The sequence below is a fragment of the Serinus canaria genome, chromosome 3, assembly GCF_022539315.1.
Source record: "Serinus canaria isolate serCan28SL12 chromosome 3, serCan2020, whole genome shotgun sequence".
Taxonomy (NCBI): Eukaryota; Metazoa; Chordata; class Aves; order Passeriformes; family Fringillidae; genus Serinus; species Serinus canaria.
The window spans coordinates 14,203,890-14,209,825 of record NC_066316.1 but is presented as its reverse complement, the minus strand read 5'-3'; positions in this window follow the sequence as shown (position 1 = coordinate 14,209,825).

Sequence of the window (5,936 nt, the reverse complement as noted above, 5' to 3'; positions counted from 1 at the left end):
CCGTAGTGAGGTGCCCGGCGCGCTGCCTGACGAGAAAGCGCAGCGAGCGAGAGCGCGGCTTGGGATAAAGCAGGGCGGAGAGGGGAAGGGTAGCGGCTGCCGCTCAGCTGGAGCCTTTGCTGCCGCTGTAGTGTCGCCTCTGCTGAGACTGTCCCTTGCACCGTTACCAATCCCGCAGGCAGGCAAGCGAGGGACAGCCGCAAAGGGAAAGGCTCTGGCAGGTCCCCAGTGCCGCCATGGCGGGGCCCGCCTGTCGTGCGGAGCGCGCTCCGGGTTTGTGTTCTGTGGGCACTGAAGCTTCTTTTAGAAGCGATTCTTGTCAGGTGCTGCTGTTCCAGCTCCGCCTCATAGTTCGAACTACACCTTTAAAGTTGTTAATGCTTCGTTTCCCGGTACTTGGAATAAATACTGGCATTAGGGAGGCTCTCGGGACTCTGCTCCCATTGCGGTACTACTGTTGGCCACCAGCGTCGGTGGGCGAGCCAATAAGTACTCACTCGAGAGGGACATCCGTTATTTATTGCAGAGTTTCACAAACCTGGGGGCTCGGTGGTATCCCAAAAATCAAGGAATGAATGCTCAGTGGCTACAAGTTACACAGTTCTCTTGTTAATTCGTATTCTCTATTGTTTAATGACTCTCTCGCTTCTCATGCTAATTAGTCTGCATCCCCAGGCTTTCTCTTGCTCCCAGGTGGGCTCTCAGCTGGTGGTTGGTGTGGAAACCCAGAGCACCGGGGATATTTCTCTGTCTGCTCTGGGGTGTCCTGACCCCCGGGGGAGTGCTGACTTTGACCCTCATCCATGGAGAAAGTTTCCTAGACTCCAAGATAGACTGGAATCCACAAAAGTGTGAATATAGACAGTAGTGTAGGTGTGTCACTTGTGTGAGAAATTTAGTTTTTGGGATTTTTAGTGTGTTGTGGATGGAAGCAAGATGGAGGGCACAGGGTGTTGTCCTGAGTTTCTTCTTCATGCTTCTTCTAACTTCTTCCTGGGTTTGGGTGGCATTTTGTAATTGGGCAGAAAAGTCCCCATTGCAGCTCTTTGGGATCAGTTACTGGGTTAAAAGGGAAAATAATCTAGGTGTCAGTTCTTGGATAGTTTAGTCTTGAAACAAGAGATTGTTGGCCATATTGTGCCTTCTAATGAAGAACTGCCAAACTCACAGTAGTGAGAGTGTTTTACTGATAAGAAATGATAAACACTTGAGTCTGAACATGAATTACTGTCTGCAGTGCCTTCAATCCAGACCCAGGGAAACCCATGGTTGTGATCTGTCCCTGCTGGAATCACCTTTTACCCAGCAGAGCTGATTCAGCACGGTCACTGAGTTGTCTTTGTTGGTTTCTTCCTTATCTTGGGAGTTCTCCTAAGTATCCTTGGGGCCCATAAATTCTGCATTCTTTGTGTCCACTGCCGGAGGTACATCCTTCTTCCCAAGCCTGGCTAACAGAAATAAAAACTCTAAAAAACGCCAATCACTTGTTTTTAAAATTTTAGAAGTTTAGTAGTATTAAAATGGCTATAAAAATAGCAATATAATTAGAGTAATAACAATTTGAACAATTTGGATTAGGACAATATAAGACAATAGAAAGAAAGAGTTGTGGATGTCCGGGTACGTTTTTCTGGGCAACATAAGCCTGAAAAACAACACAAGTAAACAGAGGATTAACCCTTAAAAACAATAGCCTGTTGCATATTCATACACTTCATACGTGATGCATAAATTCCATTCAAACAAAGGATTCTGTCTGGTCCTTGTCAACTTCTTCCTCATATTCCTAATGGCATCTTCATGGCTGAGAGAGGCAGGAAGAAGTTAGTTTCTTCTGATAATGGGGCAATAAATTCTCTTTCTCTGAAAGATTTAGGTGTCCTGTGGCTGCTATCTCTGTGGGACTTCTTTCTTTAGGTAAAAAAGCATCCTACATAGCATAGTTTCTGTTTTAACCTTATGTTATGACCTAAAACCATATTTAACACACTACTTAAGAAAATTAATACAGCATAACTTTTTAGCATAACACATATAATATTAATTTTAATATTTGCGAAAAGCCAATCATAAGATAGTCATTTTTCACAAAACTATATCTTTATAACAAAGTTATTTAACACTACGTGTATAAAATCCATTTTATATTTGCAAAAAGCCAGTATTAGAATATGTATCTGTAACAAGCTGTGAAAAGTGTTGAGGTAATTTCTGAGCCTCCTTTTCTCCAGGTTAAACCCCCCCAGCTCCCTCAGCTGCTCCTCACAGGATTTGTGCTCCAGCCCCTTCAGCAGCTCCATTGCCCTTCTCTGGAGTCTTTCCAGCCCCTGCATGTCCTTCCTGAACTGAGGGCTCAGAACTGGACACAGCACTTGAGGTGTGGCCTCACCAGTGCCCAGTACAGGGGACAATCCTTGCACTGCTCCTGCTGGCCAGGGACACTATTCCAGATGCAGGCCAGGTGCTTTTGGCCTTCCTGGCCCATGTTCAGTCTGCTGTCACCTCTGGGAAATGAATTTGTAGAGAATTTTTCAAGTCTGCTAGAAGGTTTGTATAGTATGTATTTGTATCTGAATTCTGAGGTCAGAAATTCTGATTTAGAAATGTTACGGAATAGTGTAGATATGGTTGAGAGAGAAATAGAATTAGAAATAAGTTTTAAAGGATGATTTTATAAATAAGAAGAGTAATTTTGTGAAGAGTAATTTTAGATGATTAGCTTTAAAGTATTTATAGTATAGTGCAGTAAAAGTTGATAAGCTAAGAAATGTTTATCATGTAATTAGGAAATAGTTGGGTTTTGATTGCAACAGTGTGAATTATAATATTGTATTGTTTTATTTTTTATATGAGATTGAAAATGGGATAAAAGTTTTTAAAATGATTCTTTTTTTTCATTTAGAAGCTGTCTTGAGTTATCTATGTAGTGTAAAATTTTTGATTGTGAGTGCTTTTGTTGGGGTGGACATAAAGTTTTTGTCATGAAACATTGATAAATAGTAGGTGAGGTGTCTGTCCTGAACTGAGGGCCCAGAACTGGACACAGCACTCGAGGTGTGACCCCAGTGCCCAGTACAGGGGACAATCCCTGCCCTGCTCCTGCTGGCCACACTATTCCAGCTGCAGGCCAGGTGCCATTGGCCTTCCTGGCCCCCTGGGCACACCTGGCTCATGTTCAGTGCTGTCATCCAACACCCCCAGCTCCTCTTTCCTGGGCCCCTTCCCAGCCACGCTGCCCCAGCCTGTGCTGCTGCAGGGGCTGTTGTGGCCAAAGTGCAGGAGCTGGCACTTGGCCATGCTGAACCTCATCCATTGGCCTCAGCCCATGGATCCAGCCTGCCCAGGTCCCTCTACAGAGCCTTCCTGCCCTGCAGCAATCAACACTGCCACCAAACTGGAGGTCATCCCCACATTTACTGAGGCTGCTCTCAATCCCCTCATCCAGGTCATTGATAAAAGATATTAAACAGGACTGGGCCCAGCACGGAGCCCTGGGGACACCTCTGGTGGCCAGACACATTCTGGGGGCAGAATTCCCCATTCCCCACCACACCTTGGGCCCAGCCATCCAGGCAGTTCTTACCCCAGCAAAGAGAGCTCCTGCCCAAGCTGTGGGCTGCCAGCTTTTCCCAGAGAAGGCTGTGGGAGATGGTGTCAAAGGCTTTGCTGAAATCCAGCTGGACACATCCACAGCTTTTCCCTTTTTCCCACCCACTGGTGAGGTCATTTGGTCATAAAAGGAGATCAGGCTGTTCAGGCAGGACCTGCCCTTCCTAAAACCCATGCTGGCTGTCCTTGATCCCCTGGTCCTGTGTGTGCCCTGTGATCACACTGAAGATCTGCTCCATTACCTTCCCAGGCACTGAGGTCAGGCTGACAGGCCTGGAGTTCCCCAGATCCTCCTTCCAACCCTTCCTGTGGATGGGTGTCACACTGACCAACCTCCAGTCACCCGGGACCTCTGTGGTCAGCCAGGACTGACAGTGAATGATGGGGAGTGCCTTGGTGAGCCCTTCCAGCAGTCCCCTCAGTGCCCTGGGATGGATCTCATCCAGTCCCCTAGACTTGTGAGAGTCCAAATGTGGTTTGGGAGCTGCTCAGGACCCCAGAGTCCCTCACAGCAAGGGTGAGAAGGTGGCCTGGCACTTCAGCTGTACACACCTTGTCCCCTTGGGTGCAGTCCCCTTGGGGTGGGATCTGTCTCTGCACTGTCACTGTGGCTGTGGGCCATTGCCCTGCCATGGATGACAAGGCAGAATACTAGGGAATGAATTCTTTCAGAATTCAGAACATTTTTCTGAAGGGAAAATGTTTCTGGAGGGGCTTCACAGCAGCTTTTTTAGCTTTTTTCCCTTGTTATTTTCTTCTTTCCGTGCAGCAACGGCAGTGGAGTTCTTGGTCTGAGCAGCATCTTCTACAATACAGGCATGTCTGTATACTGCATTACCCATCTGCTTCCTGATGCACTGGTTTCAGAATCAAAGACTACAGGAATAACAAACTGCTTCAATGGCATCAGTGAGCAGAAGCACACAGCCTACAGTGTCCTCAGTTTTTGTCATACATTCAACATGCAACACAATGATTGCTTTGTACCTTATGGGACAAAAATACACCCAGAAGCTGTAAAGAAGAATTTCCTGTAGTGTTCTGGCAGATTAGCTGCTGGCAGAGAATTGATGCAAGACATAATCTTTTAAACAGGATTTTTATCTTACCTTCTGGCACTTTAAATATGCCCATTCTCACAAGGTTAAGATATCACATGTGCCAGGACGTGACCCTGCAGTGTCGCCCTGGATAAAACCAATTAGTCCCTCATAAATTCCTGCAGATATGTTCACTGAGGTCTTTATTTCCAGTTCTTCCTTTTGGAAGTAATTGTGTCATGTAGAGAATTAAACCCTCTTTTATATTTATGCACTGGGTGATGTAATGGAAATGCCACTTTCTGCGCATCATTTACCAAAGAGAAGGAATTTGCCTTGTACAAATTTGTTACCCAGGCAGTGAAATGGCTCTTTGGTCACTGTACCTTGTTACTCTGGGACAGCTGCTCAGTGCCAGCAGTGTGAGCAGAGCTGAGTTTTCTTGTCTTGTGCCAGTAGGAATTGCTTTGTGCACTAACCAGCCTCTCAGAAAGCTGCATAGAATAAAAAAAAAGATGGAGAAAAAGTAATTTACAGTCCTGAAAGCCAGTTCCTGAAGTTCAGCTTAAAGATTAAACTCAAAGAGGATGAATTTCCTCCTTCTTGGGAGTTACTGCACTTATTTTCTTCCCACCCCCTCTAAAAAATGGAGTTACATTTTAAGGAAAGAATTTCTAAAAGGATCTAAACCATCTTGGAGCAAAAGCTGCGTTTAGTATCCCACTGTGTTCCTGTGAGACACATAACAGGTCTGCCCTGCACTGGAATACTTTCAGCAAAGTGATGTTAACAGCTATTTCTTTGCTGTCTCAGGGCACAGAAAACAATTCCATCATATCTGATAACTGATTTGGACCAGGATTAGTCATCGATTTGTGAACAGTGCTGCTGCCACTGGGAGGGGCACAATGCAGGCTGGTAATGGACCATGCAAGGGCAGGCTTCCTGCTCCAACAAAGGAGCAATTGTGCACTCTAATGCCAGCAGACAAAAATTCCAGAGCAGATGTGATTTTGATTAGGGTTTTCCCCTTTGAATAATAGCCAAGTCTCAATCTAGTTAATTTGTATCTGCAAGACTGATAATTTTAAACAACTGATAACATAAAGCCCTGGGGAGTTTTTTTGCCTGGGTCATTGCTTGTAAGTCTCTAATGTTTTAAGTCACTCCCCAGTGCACATTTTCCCATTGTAAAAGCAGTATCAAACAAATACCTCACACTGCTTTAGCTCCTCCTTGGTAGGAACTTCAAATATGCAGGGAGAAAGCAGAATAGATTCTCCATGG